Source organism: Orbicella faveolata, unplaced genomic scaffold (genome assembly GCF_042242905.1).
Source record: "Orbicella faveolata isolate gen_17 unplaced genomic scaffold, um_ofav_v1 contig_46, whole genome shotgun sequence".
Lineage (NCBI taxonomy): Eukaryota > Metazoa > Cnidaria > Anthozoa > Scleractinia > Merulinidae > Orbicella > Orbicella faveolata.
In genome coordinates this window covers 29,266,554-29,282,041 of record NW_028301576.1, presented here as the reverse complement: position 1 = coordinate 29,282,041, position 15,488 = coordinate 29,266,554, and the positions used below count along the sequence as shown (strand labels likewise).

Here is a 15,488-nt window from a genome sequence, read left to right as displayed (position 1 = left end):
TATAACCCATTTAAACTACTTTTTCTTCTAGTTGTAGTGACCAAATTATACAAGTTTGTACACAAGGGGTGCTTACCATTACTAAGAAAAAACTGGCCACGTTGACTTTGAATGATACAGAAAATTTCTGATTTTCTTGTTCCAAACAGAAACACTATAGTGCACTACCTCCTGAAGTAGTGCACAATTGCTTATTAATGGTTGATTTTACAGGTTTAAACTGTCTGATCCATTTGACTGGAGCACGTTTTCTATGTTCCTGATAATCTCGTCTAAACACTCAGGGGGTTGGGAGAATTCTCAAAAGTTATGCAAACCCGCAACTACGTCTGGTGTTTGCATAACTGGAATACTCCCTACCCTCGTATTTAGATGAGGCTATGTAAACTATGTAAACACAGCAAAAGTTCTCTTCATGGCTGGTAAATTTTGCCTGTATGGCATTGTGGCCATACAGGCAATGTAGGTGACCATTTCTCACACCTGGTAACTTTGGATTTTGGAAAATTCTCTTTGTTTTATTCAAAAATAGAATTCCGAAATTTAGATTTCAGATTTTTTTGTTAGATTGTGATGCTTTTTACATTTCTCTGGTGATGGTATCTACATATTTGTATGGCATATCTTTCAGTTTATGGATTACAATGAGTAACCTCATTCATGCTTAGCAAATTTCAATTTTGGTTACTTTTTTGTGTATGTGGTGAAAATAGATTTTATTTATTATTAGGGTTTCACAATGTGAAATCTTGATACTGGTACATTTTGTGAGTGATGTGCCAGATCTTTAAGCTGAGATATCGAGATGAGTGATACCAAAGTGAGAATTGATTTTGGGTTGTGTTTGTTTTAATTTATGTTGATTGCTATAGGATTTCATAGCGTGAGATCTTTAAGCTTATGCATCGAAGATGAGTGACCACTGACACTGATGTCAAATTAACACTGACTTAGATTTTAGCCTTAGTAAACTGAGGGATAGGTTTATGTACATCCGAGGACAAAACTTGTATTCATTTTACAGGTATTGGTATTAAACATTTGTTTCTGTTGCATTTTCTCTTAAAACTGCAATTGCATTGCTAAAAAGTAATTTAAGTTGATATCAATGTATATTTCTCTGCTGTTTTAGCTTTATTAATAATGGTGAGAATAGCTGTTATTACAGTTGAGCCCACGGTACAGCGGTATTAGTTGCAGAGTGCACGAAAGCGAGGCTTTCGGGTCAACATTCCAGGGGAATACAAGCGCCATATAATAATTTTGGGTTCCTCTCCGGATTTTGCATTTTTCTCACAAGAAGAGAGGCTACAATTACTCAGTGGAAACTGCCCTCGTCATTTGACAAAGCCTAGGCTGAGATCGTGGCTTTCATACCGTGTAGAAACAGCAAAAGATGGCAGTACTTCAAGTGACGTCTGCAAGCGTGAACTAACATACAGGTGAGCAGTGGGATGTAAGATCTTTCTTCCTACCCAATTTTTGTGCAGGAATAACAGTTTTTTGCCCTCTCTAATGTACATAACGTTTTCTTTTTTGTAGAGTTGTGACTTACATAAAAACTGGATGGGAAAACAATTTCACTGAAAGTTGGAAACACTTTGCATCTGATGCGAAAAATAGTTGTTTCCTTGTCGAGCACGAGTTTTCCAAGCACTCTACACGAGTTCCCACAGGCTGCAAACTGATGTTCCATCCACAGGGCTGAATTTCCACCATTCACAATTGAGAGCATGATGAATCACTTCATTAAGAGAAAATCAGAAGATAATGAAGGCAATAAAGACTATAAGAATTTAAATTTAAATAGTAAGGCATTTGGACTATTCAGACATGGTCATGTACAAAATATCGAAGTTGCCACTATTGAAAATGGAGACGTGATCCATATAAAGTACAAGCTCAATGTTACCCTGATCAATTCCAGAGAGCGAGCTGGTGAGATCACCTATGCCTGCTGCAGTCAGGATCTAGTTTTGTAACATCCCAGAGATGCAGCTTTTTCAAAATTGTACTCCACTGAGAGTTGTTATTGTATACAGTAATACAGTAATGTAATACTTAAACTGAAAAAAATGCACCAATGTAAGCCTGTTATGTTAAGAAAAGAGTAAACAGGTTATTATATGATATAACTGAAATGAAGAAGAGAAAAATACATGTAGTTGTCCATTGATCATGGTGATGTGTAAATAAGCTGAAAATCTGCCAACACAAGACTTGAGGGCACACCCCTTTCACCCCACCCTTTCCCTACTGGAACTGGTAGCTTAGGTTAATGCTAACAAAAAGAGGATCTTGTGTGATTAAGAACAATGACATGTAGCATGTAGCCTTGTCCCATGTGTTCAACACAGTTATTCTGTATTTTACTATTACATATTTGAAGGCAGAGCTCATTTGCCACATCTTAATCAAGGAAGGTACTTTTTAAAGTAAATATGCTAATTACAACAATCTATTTATGAAACATGCAATGCAACTGTGCTTGTAAGCTTCTTAACTCTACAAAGCCCCCTTCTAGTAAGATACCTCACCAAAGGCCTAGAGGCCTGAACCAAACCCTAGGGCACTAGATATAATAGGGGAAAAACTATCTAAAGGCAGACTTTTACTTTACAAGAGGTGGCAAAAAATTAGTGAACATTGCACACACAAAGAAAATCATGTCAATGAGGCCACTCTTGCATAGAGTTGTTGGAATAAAGTATAAAATATGGTAGTTCTTTATACATTCAATTGCATGTTCAACAGGAATTCTGAGGGTTGCAATCCTTCGGGTTGCCAGCATTTCATGTTTAGTTAACTGTCCTGACTGATTCATGAAGGGAGGAACATTCACCTTGACACCTTTCAAGGCTAACATTTCTTGAATACTGAACCCCCAATCTGCCATGACCTCATCTCCTCGCTGTAATTTGTCGATAAAACCAGATTTACTGGTTATTTCCTTATCAGAAATACAGCCACCATAGAGATCTGAAATAAAACAAACACTGCCACTTGAAGTAATACCGACCAATGCCTTGAGGGTATTAGTGTTCTGTTAAGTTGAAAATGTGAGCTGTTGTGCTTCTGGGTTACTAGGTTTTTCTATGTACATTTCAGTTGCATCAATGATTACTGTTGTTCCCTTGTACTTGTTTTTGAAGCATGCAGGCTTGTGTAACTCAATTATTTGTCAGTCAGGGAAGATGTCTAATTCTTTGAATCTGTAGTACATAAGCTTTTTCCAAGTAACAATAATTGTTACTTGAAGCTAAATCCTCCTCAAGTAGACAAACTTTGTAGTGACATAATACAAGGAAAAAATTCCTCGTCCACTGACAAGGTCCCTTTTGGGCCTGCCTTCTCTCTTTTTTGAGCATCATTTTGTTCAGTGTTGCTGTACACAAGTTTAGAGGCTGCATCCCTACCTAAAAAGCTAAGAACTATGCTGAAAACTCCATAGTTTGGAAACCCAGTATAGAATCTCAACAACTTTGAATTACTCTTAATATATCAATGTTAAAGAGACTTTGTTGGAACATGCTTTCCAACTCTTTCCTAAGCTCTCGTTCTAGTTCAAGTTTTTTCATTTTTTCAATAAGTTCTTCTTCGAGTTCCTTCTTCTGAGCCTCTAAACATTCATTTAAGTGCCTCACTTCTTCTTCCTTTTCTTTAAGCTGCTCCATTAAAAGTTCTTCTTTGCTTTTAACCGCCTCAGCTTTATCAGCAGTGACACTAGGAAATCCACATTCTTGACATGGAATATTAACAGATTCTAATTCAACTAAATTATCGACAGGGTTAGACAGAGTTCAGTATAACTTCGTCTTTGACTTGGTGCTTTGTTGTCTCACGTGCAGTGGAGCAATAAACAGGAGCTTTCCGCCTTGACTTTTCCTCCGGTGAAAAACTGAATCTTGTAGGAACAGATCCACTTTTCAGATACCTTTTTCCTCCCACGCACCACATAAAACAATCTTCAGAAAAGTGCTCACTGCAGAGGTAAGAATGTTTCAACACGGGAGGGTCTTTTCTCTTCATTTTACGCAACCAAGTTCAAAGAAGCTTAGCATTGTTTATAGGTAAAGAATGCCACAACAGTTTTGAACTTTCGGGCTTGTTACTTCTGTTAACACATCCATAAGCAATGCAGTGCCTTACCATGTTTTTCATGACAGAATCAGGCGAGATGAACAACCAGATCCGCAAACACAAACGAAGAGAACAGTCCACAGGTCAAAAGGACAGACAATTCTTTGTTGAGGTATTTTCGTTTGACCCGAAAGCCTCGCTTTCGCATGCACTGAAAGTAACACCGCTGAAATGTGGGCTCAACTGTAATAACAGCTATTTATCAAGTTCTTCCACTCAAAGGAAGAAGTGTAATGGATAAATCTGTCTGGAAGAAACTCAGTAGATAGGAGTATTCTTGATAACTAAGCATGCTAGTAGGGCTCTCACAGAATTCAGTTCTACTAAAGTTATGGTTGTGTAGTTAATGTTACAAAACAATTCATTTTTCTTCCATCTTTTCCAGGCATCTCAAGGAAATTGAAAATTCGATTTCGCTCATATTCTGATGGTAGATAGGCTAGGACATGACAAAAACTACTGGATAGTTTTTTTGGCAAAATATCCTTTTATTTCAAAGAAATATGCAAATTACCAAATTCCATTTAAATCATCATTTGACGCACCATTTTATTAAACAAGTTTGAGAGCCTCACATGCAAAACCACATTCTTCCGTCTTTAAAACACTCAAATATTTTTGTGCAATGTTTAAATGTGTACTGGGTTGGTTTTAGGGAATGTTGCGTTGTCTTTTTGGGTGCAAAATAATGAAATTTCGAAGATATCTATTTCATTCACTTAAAAGTACTTGGTGAATATAATTAATTTTCACCATGTGCAAAACCTTCAAATGGATTAAGCTTCTGGTGGTTGAATTGCAGAAGGATGGTCTACAGATTCCTGTAAAAATTTCTTCGGGCAAATGATTGTGAGCAATGCAAGAGCTTTTCAAAGTACGTCAAAAATGCAAATATTTGACCATCCGTCAAATTTCAATTTACGGGTTAGACCTATATTTTAGCATGCGCCACATGACTTGACCTATAATAAGTTGAAATAGACACATAGCTGATGATTTCGAAATGTTCTAACCTTATTTGTTGCAAAAGGCAGGTCCAAAGCCGATTTGACATGTTTCTAATTGATCTCTCACCATTCGTCGCACATAAAGCAGAAGTTTGCTTTTGTTTACACAAGGTTAACGTCCGATGTACATCGCCAACTGTGAACCTGTTAATTGGTTGAATACCATGAATCTGTGACCATCTTTCTGCGCATATGAACATCACTGCATCTAATTAAAAAATGGCTGAGTCATTTGTAGATAGTTGCTTGCTTTGTACTGCACCAAAATAATACATTTGATTGATTGCTGACCATTGCTGATGAGCATGTTGGTGCAGCACAATCTTACAGCCGTTATTTGTTTGTCATGCAATGCTGTCACAGCATATGCTGCACATTTTGATCCATTTTGTATAGAGCACTCGCAGGATAAATGAAGCAATTTAATCATTGTTCATATGTTCATATATATAATGATATGTGTATATTTATATAATGGTATTCTACAGTGTATGTGGCCTCAGTCCAAATCACGTTTGTTGTATGTTTTGATGTTTCAGACGACAGCTGATAAAGTTAGTGCCTGTACTCACTAGAATTTTAAAAAAATTGCCTGAAACAAATTATAGATCAATGAAGCAAGGACTAGCTGAAATAAAAATAGGAAATCACGTGTCTAATTCATGAGAAAAACAGACTAAATTTACTTAGTAATTACGTGAGTAAATAGCCCTGGCCATGCCATTTTATTTGGCGTATTTTGTTTGCCTAGTGGCGAGGCATTGGTATGTTTGTAACAGAAAATAGAGGACTGTTGTCAATACAGTTCAAAATTGTTGTCAGTAAAATATTGTAAATAAAACACCTATTTACCGGTTACCTCCGCGGCCACCATTTGGTTGTTCTGATAAGGGTTTCATTATTGTCTTTACCCCTAATCCGCAGCCACCCAAAATTTAAACACTTTGTTTTGGAAAGGGCAATGGCAGATAAGAGTCTGAAATTGAAGGTGCATGACGAGGGATAATTCAAATACACGTCTATCATGATTGTCTTGAATTGACTCCATGTTCACCAAGAAATTTATAACCCAATAGTGAAAAATTAAATATTCAAGGTACACCAACCTCTATTTAAGTGGCTAGCCCCATTAAGTGGTCACCACCCATTTCCCCGGGGGTAGCCCACTGTATTACATGTAAACCAAAAATAATTGCACAGCATGAAAAGACTTAGGTATGAGGTTAGTGTTACAGTATTACGCAGGGCATGTAGGTAGCGGTGGTCGAGTAAAAGATAATAACAGGGACAATGGTAAACTATTCATTCTTCTCATTTCTTAATTTAATCTGTTCCTACTCAACGTGATTGTGTGCTCCCAGTGGTTCCCAGCCTTACGGAGCCTTATGTATTAGGATAGAAATTGTCCTACCCCTACCCCCTAAAATGGGATGACAGTATTGCGTGACAAACAAGGAACTGCTACAAGCAAGGATTTAAGCCATCAAACCATGAGGATCAAACGTAATATTTTGGTGTAGAGCAAAGTAAGCAACTATCTACAAATGACTTACCCGTTTTTGACTTAGATGCAGTGGTGATCATATGTGTCGAAAGAGGGTCACAGATTCATGGTATTCGATCATTAAATAAGTTGACAATTGGCGATGTACATGGGACGTTATGTAAACAAAAGGAACCTTCTGCTTTATGTGCGACGAATGGTGAGAGAAACATGTAAAATCAGCTTTGGACCTGCCTTTTACAGCAAATGAGGTTGGAACAATTTGAAATTATCAGCTCTGTGTCTATTTCAACTTAACATTGGTCAAGTCATGTGGCGCAAGCTAAAATATACGTCTAACCCATAAATTGAAATTTGAGAGGGAATGGTCAAATATTTGCATTTTTAACTTAATTTGAAAAGCTTTTGCGTCGTTCACAATCATTTTCCCAAATAAATTTTTACAGGAATCTGTAGATCATTCTTCTGTGATTCAACCACCAGAAGCTTGATCCATTTGAAGGTTTCGCACATGGTGAAAATTAATTATATACACGAAGTACTTTTAAATGAATGAAACACGTCTTCGAAATTTAATTATTTTGCATCCAAAAAGACAACGCAAGATTCCCTAAAACCGACCCAGTACACATTTAAACATTGCACAAAACTATTTGAGTGTTTTAAAGACGGAAGAATGATGCGGTTTTGCATGCGAGGCTCTCAAACTTGTTTATTAAAATGGTGCGTCAAATCAGGATTTTAACGGAATTTGGTGATTTGCATATTTCTTTGAAATAAAAGGACATTTTGCCAAAAAAACTATCCAGTAGTTTTTGTCATACCCTAGCCTATCTACCATAGGAATATGAGCGAAACTGAATTTTCAACCCTTGCCACGAAATGAAGAATTTGTCTGATTTTTACAGGTAGGCACTCTTAAGTTGTAATAATTTGCACTCAATCATTTTCTTCAAGAGGAATTATGACAAAGTAAAATAACCGAAGAAATGTAGAATATTAAGTTTCGATACAGTATTAAAATAAGAATTTAAGAATTACGGTGGCTTCCAATCAAGAAGAGTTAACCGAACTCGAGGTTAGCATGGTCAACATGTGTTCCCTGGCAGCTGACAACGATAATGAACTCAGAAAGCTGAAAGCGGACATCCAACGGCTTAGATGCAGGAACATTAAGCTGGAGGCTTACACCCGCAGAGAGAATATAAAGATATTCAACTTGCCGGAGATAAGAGGTGAGACGCCCAGTGATACTGAGGAGTTAGTTAAATCTATGTTTGAAGAAAAAATGAATATCCGAAAAGAGGATGTTGATGATATTCGGTTCGAGCGGGTCCATCGTTTGCCAACTCGACGCAACCAAAACAATCCTGATAAGCCACGACCTGTTATTGCAAAATTCAGTTTTTACCAGGACAAACAATTTGTTTGGTCTTCAGTCAAAAACTTGAAAGACACCGGAATTGGACTTGCACATGATTATCCTAAAGAAATAGATGATATCCATGCAAAACTATACCCAGTTCTGAAGAAAGCTAAGCGAGACAAACAACAAGCCCTCTTTAAGGTCGACAAACTGATAATAAATGGTCAAGTTTACAGAGGAAAGGAAACAGAAAATCTTCCATATTATGGTGTAATTATGAGCAGTAATACCCAAGCAGATGGAGAGCTGTAGCTCTCAAATGCACGTCGGATGGACAATTGTTGTATTTATGTTTTTACTTTATGTAGTTCAACTTATATTTTTCATATTGTACTATGTATTATTAATTGTACTCATTTCTGTTCAGTGGAAACCGTTCTATTTAGTCTTTAGATCACCTTGCATTCGCGAAGTAACTTGCTTTGTACCATATTTATTTTTGTTAACTAAGTTATACTTGTTTATTTTCGACTGTGGATTTGCATTTACAGTTGTCATTTCAAATACTTCATCATCACTTTTTCCTTTGTTTCAATCTTTCTTCTGCAGTCACATTAGCGACAATTGTGATCTCAAAAGATGACCGAGGTGCTAAAACTATTATCGCTTAATGTAAAGGGAATAAGCAATTTTAAAAAAAGGAGGGTTATTTTTAATTGGTGCCGGAAACGCCCAAACATTTCATTTTTTCAAGAAACTCACTCCACGAAAGAAGCGGAAAATCAGTGGAGAAATGAATGGGGTGCGGAGCTTATAACTTGCCATGGCAGCTCTAATTCTTGCGGCGTTGCAATTCTAATTAAGAAAGGTGTTGACTGCACCATACATAAAAAAAATTCTAGATCCTTTGGGACGTTACATTATTTTGAAAACTGAAATCAATGGTAAGTTATATGTTCTAGTAAACATATACGCACCAAATAAAGATAAAGAAATTGTAACTTTCTTAAACAAATTAGTTATAACGCTACAAAACGAGGATCTGGATTCCGAAAACAACATCGTAATCGGAGGCGATTTTAATTGTTCACTTAATCCTCCTATTGACAAGAAAGGTGGTACTCTTATACAACGAAAATCTGTCACATCTCGCATCGTTTGCTTGCAAAGCCAACTTGATTTAGTAGATATTTGGAGAATTAAAAACCCAGACATTAAAAGTTTCACATGGAGTAAAAAATCTCCTCGAATTTTTTGTCGCCTGGATTATTGGCTAATCTCGAACAACTTAAATGATTCTGTACAACTGACGGATATAATTCCAGCTATAAGAACCGATCACGACGCGATCTATCTAGAATTTTGCGGAGAACCATATAACGAGTGTAGAGGACCAAATTACTGGAAGATGAATTGCTCTTTGTTAGATGATGAAGAATATGTCAACAGTATTACTGAAATGATCCCAATGTGGATTACGGAAGGACGGGAAGAACTTTCTGATGATCGATGTGTGTGCGATTGGATCAAATATAACATAAGAGCCCACGCTATCCATCACTCCAAAAGAAGATCAAAGCAAAGAAATGAAACAGAAACAAAACTCCAAAATAAACTTAATGTAGTGAAAGAAGCTGCTGAAACCAACCCTAGCGACAACAATGCAACCCTGTTAGATGCAGCTCAGAAACAATTAGAATCATTTTATGAAGAGAAAACAAAAGGAATTATTGTGCATGCACGCGCCAGATGGCACGAACAAGGCGAGAAGAGTACAAAATACTTCTTAAACTTAGAAAAAAGAAATCACGTTAAGAAACACATACGAAAACTGCATATAAACGGGGCAATCAAAACGGATCCATTCTGTATACTAAAGGAAGTAGGACTTATAATATTCTTCCGGACATTGAACTTAAATTTGATTCCTTTTTAAATGATTTAGATTTTCCTACATTAACTGAAGAGCAAAAAAAATCATGTGAAGGTAAAATCTCTTCGGAGGAATGTTTACGTCTTCTCAATACTTTTCAAGACAACAAAACTCCAGGGAACGATGGAATTCCAATCGAGTTCTACAAAAAATTTTGGCCTTTAATCAGCGATTGCTTTATTAGATGTGTTAATGATTGTTTCGAAAAAGGAGAGATGTCCCAATCTCAAAAACAAGCGTTTATCACACTCATAGAAAAAAGAGGTAAAGATTGTTCTCTCATTGAAAATTGGCGCTCAATTTCTCTTGTTAACGTGGACGCGAAAATTATGTCTAAGGTAATAGCCTCGAGAATTAAAAATGTCTTACCTTATATCATTCATCATAATCAAACAAGGTATATTAAAGATCGTTTTATCAGCGAAACCATTCGCTCCATCTATGATATTATGGATTCGACTGTTAAAGAAAACATCCCTGGTGTAATGATTTTCATTGATTTTCAAAAGGCATTCGATAGTATTGAATGGGATTTCCTTTTTAAATGCCTTGAAGCTTTTAATTTTGGTTCCGACTTTCTCCGCTGGGTAAAACTGTTCTACAAAAACATACAAAGCTGCATAATTAACAACGGCATGATTTCAAAACCTTTTAAACTTGAACGAGGCGTTAGACAGGGAGATCCACTTTCTCCTTATCTTTTCATTGTAGCTGTAGAAACGTTAGCAATTGCCATTCGTCAAAATCCAGCTATAAAGGGTATCTCTATTGGCAAGGAAGAGACAAAACTATTACAATACGCTGATGACACAACAGCAATGCTCGCCAACACTAGCTCGGCCAAAGTACTATTTCAAGTATTAGACCTTTTTAAGAATATCTCAGGCCTCAAGATCAATAACACAAAAACCGAGGGTATGTGGATTGGTTCATCAAAAGGAAACAAAGCACAACCGTTTGGCATTAAATGCCCTAACAAGCCAATTAAAGCACTAGGGGTGTACTTCACGTACGACCCAAAACTATTAAAAGAAAAGAATTTCATTGAACGTTTGGATAGTATTAAAAAACTTATCAACATCTAGTCCTCTAGAGGATTATCTGTGTACGGCAAGGTTACAATCATCAAATCATTTCTTATTCCAAAGTTTGTTTATGTCTGCTCGGTACTGCCTACACCTAAAGAATTAGTGAAAGAATTGAATCAACTGTTATTCAAATTTTTATGGAATGGGACGGATAAGGTCACTCGAGTTTCGGCTATAAATAAATACGAGGAAGGTGGTTTAAAAATGATTGATATAAATTGCATGATTAAGTCTTTAAGGCTGGCATGGATAAAACGTATATTTGATGACAACAACGGAACATGGAAATCATATCTAAAACACTTGCTGGATCCCATGGGAGGGTTTTTCTTTTTAAATTGTAACTATGATATAAAGGATTACAACATCTCTCAGTTCTACAGTGAAATGCTCTCATGGTGGTCGGAGTTTCGTGATTCCTTTGCCTCTCAACGAGATTGGCAAAATATTATTTGGAATAATAAGGAAATTCGTATCGAAAAAAAGACCAGTCTTCTACAAAAAGTATTTTGAGGTGGGAGTGATTCGTATCCAAGACCTACATTTTGATTTAACTATAAATGACGCACTCAGCCACTGGTCTGACAAGATAGCCAATGTTAGTTATTTGCAATGGGCTGGCCTTCGCCATTCTATACTGTCCTTTTTAAAGAATATCATTTCCTGTCCATCTTTAGCTCCTCCATCCTTCTTTATTGACGACAACATCTTCGACGTCAGAAAAAAGAAATCAAAAGACTATTACTCACTTCTTGTTTGCAAAATAGCACAATTGCCTAATATCATAAACAAACTGCAGAACGATTTTAACTTTTCTATCGATCAGCTGAGACAAATCTTCAGTCTGCCACACTCTGTTGTTCTTGAGTCTTATGTGAAAGGATTTCAATTCAAAGTGCTCAACTCTTCTGTACACTAATTCAAAATTACACAAAATAGGCTTTAAAACAGACGATCTATGTTCATTTTGCAAGGCAGAACCGGAAACTTTATACCACCTACTTTATCATTGCTCCTTTGTTAAACGATTCTGGAGTGAGTTTCAAGGTTACTGGCACCAAATCTCAAATCAGCAGGTTCATCTTTCCCTCCAAGATGTTTTATTTGGAATATTATCCAAACCATGCCCTTTACTCAACTTACTGAACTATTTTATAATCATTTGTAAACTACTTATATGGGACTGCAGAAGATGCCAAATTCAACCCACAATTCAAGGATTTCGTACTAAAATTGCCATCAAATATGAAACAGAAAGTAAGATCAAAAAGAAAGATTATTTAAAAAAAAAGTGGGTACTAATCCGAAATTAATTTATGTATTATTTCATTTTTTTTGTTAATCACGTAGATGGCGTTATTATTATTTGAACTTTTTGAACAGCATGACAACTGTAACTGTAACTGTTTTTTTTCTTTTCTCTTTTTCTTTCTTCTTTTTGCATTGTTAAAAGCACAAAGCTAATTAAAATATTCTCCCTTCTGTTGTATCTCTTAATTTTCAAGCTTTGTAGTATTGTTAGTATTAATTTTTGTGAGCAATGTAATCGCGTTTGTATATTTCATGTGAATAATCTATTAGTAAATAATCTCGGTACTGTTAGTTAATATATGTGTGTTCCTCATCATTGTATATTGTAGAGTTGTTATCGTAAGCTAATTATATATTTATTTTTGATTGTAAGTTAATTGTAGATATTTTATTCTTCTGTAAGTAACTTTAATGTAAGTAACGTATGTCATTGGTAAATAAAATAAAAAATAAAAAATAAAAAAAAAAGTTTTGATACAGTAACTATCACACAGTACTGCAGAACCTGCAGCAGTTGATGCAATAGGGACTTCAAGATATGGTATGGCTAGGCCATAGTACAAAAAACTTTCCAGTAGTTTTTGTCATGCCCCAGCCTATCTACTATGAAAATATGAGTGAAATTGAATTTTCGACCCTTGCCGAGTTATTTCCATTTTTATGGACAGGGACTCTTAACATAGAAATCTTTTGGGGAAAAGATGGCAAGCTTTAGAAAATGAATACAACAATAAGTGAAGGAAGATAGACAAAGGACATAAGAAAACCATAACGAACACCACTTACAGAAATTCCACCAGAATGACAAAGTAGGAATAGAACAGATCCTGGATATGCCGCGCAATGCACAATTTGCTCCAACAGATTTGCTAGTTAACCTTTTTAAAAATAACGAAACCGTAGCTCTTAAGTTAGTACAAGTATACGCATGCAAAATGTAAACTATTTGTCCCGTAGGGAATGAAAACAATAGAAAGTACGCAAGAATGTTACAGTGGCTTGCTGTTTTTTCCTATCTGATTAGCCTTTCCCCATGACCATTTGCAAATTCAAGATGTATGATTGTATATATTTTTTGTTTTTAGTCTTGATTCACGCAGTTCATGTAGCATTATCTTCATGGGCCAAGACTGACTGCATATAGAGATATTTGCAATATGAAGGAGGCCACGGTAATTGCAAAGTTGAAGACACCCTGTTTTGGATTGACAATCGAACAAGAGAGTTTTTTAATTTCTATCATGATCATGCTTGCAAACAATAATTAATGCTTAACTTAATTAAAGGCGATCATACTTTTTCACTAGATTGCAGTTCATTAATTTTCTTGGTGTTGATTTAAGCTCAACTGAAACTGATTTCTATAAGTGAACATGTCTGATGATGGGAGACAGCAATTTTCTTTTTCCCCTCTTCAAATTTGGCAGTAGCAAATCTGGAAAAGATTCTTTGAACAGGTGTAAATGAACATGGTCCTCCTGGCTAAAACTTGTTTTTGAAAACTTTGAAAGGATTACAATAACTATTTGTGTCCTGACTGGGTATATGCCATCTCATGCCAGCAAAGTAGTGAGTGAGATGATCATTTCCCAGCTTAATTGAATGGTAAAAGTAATACTGTGCAGTGCCAGCTGACACACAGCATGTTTCTTTCAGGTCTTGACCGTTATTTGTGGGCCAGGATGCTAAAATTTGGCCTGAATGTATCCCTCTAGGTTACAGTTTAGACCCTAAGGTGGTAGACCAAATCTTTATAGAGCCGTACTTGTGTATGCTTTCCCCAAGATCACTTGGTACAATATCTCTGTTTCCGTACATGACTTGGTAAACTGATTTCAGCAGAGTCAAATCATCCTAGTCCAAGTGAAATAGTTTATAGCATGGTGTGGTTACACCTGAGTAATTTCTCCAGTTTATGCCATCTAGTGATGCAGCTGACACAGTGTTATTAAACTTGTGATCTGTGGACCAGTCTGAAGGGGACACTTCTTCACCCTCATTGCTCCTCATTGCTTCCCAAACTTGTTGGTAAACGTAAATGCAGAAACTCATCTTGATACATTGTGGGTGGCGTCATCTCTTTCAAATACCTTGACTTTAGAAATTGCCTCATGAGCTGTAGTTCCACAGATCTTATCTTTGTCTGTGTGCTACCCAAAATACCATTGAAGTGTTTGAAACTAAAGCACCAAAAACTCGTAAGTGGTCCACGGTCAAGTATGACCTCTTTCAAATGGTTATGCAGATGCATATTTGGTGTAATGACATGCTTGCCGTGCAAATTTCTCGACTGACTTGCAGAACTTTAGGATCAAACCATCGGCAATGTTCAGGTCGGTTTGGAAATAGCCAAGTGGCAGAAGTATTTACAATCTAAAACAAACGTTTCCCAGCATCTAAAATGATCCTCCAGTAAGATGCCTTTAAGGCAATAAATAGTGTATATTAGTGTCCAATCTTTCCATTGTTCAGCTGTATATGAACCTAAATTACTGGATATTTGGGTTGGGAGCCTACCGATGTCATCAGGTACTTCTAATGGTTTGATTCTGTCCTCAATGTCTTTCAGTTGACTCGGGAAAAAGAATTTCATGTCGTTCCATAGATGGAACATCTTTTTGGCTGTCCCAAGAAAAAGATTTTGCATGGCATCAATGGTGCAAAATCTTATAATGTCGAAGTAGTCAAGATAAAGTAGGATGCTATAGTGCCTGATACCGCTTCTTTGACCCAGCAAATTTCGCTGGGCTTTTGTTTTGCACTTAGCAACTTTGACAGCTTGTGGAAGATGGTCTTGATTAGTATGGGACCTCCACAGGTTTTGATCAAACCTGGAATAATCCCCTTTTCCCAAAAGCCACCAGGAAATTGTTTTAAACAACATGAGCATCCAAATACTGCTGAGTGACTCTTAAATCCACAGATCTCTTGAGTTGCAGGAACATTAGAGGAAAAGCACATGACTGCAGCATGGAACATTAAAGCAAATCTCCTTAGAGAAGACTTCAAATGGACGCCCTTCCACAAGGCTTTAAGTTCATACACCGCTGGCTCCAAAAACTCGTTCAGATCTTTAGGTTCACGATCAAGTGGAGGAACAACACCAATGACAATTCTGTTTTCCCATTTATATTGTTCA

General features: G+C 36.5%; 2 pseudogenes; both read right to left on the bottom strand.

Annotated features, from left to right (window-relative positions):
• Positions 1 to 2,611: 2,611 nt before the first annotated feature.
• LOC149099526 (uncharacterized) lies at positions 2,612 to 4,029 on the bottom strand (annotated as a pseudogene).
• A 9,622-nt stretch (positions 4,030 to 13,651) lies between these two features.
• LOC149099525 (uncharacterized) lies at positions 13,652 to 15,310 on the bottom strand (annotated as a pseudogene).
• Between the last annotated feature and the right edge of the window lie 178 nt (positions 15,311 to 15,488).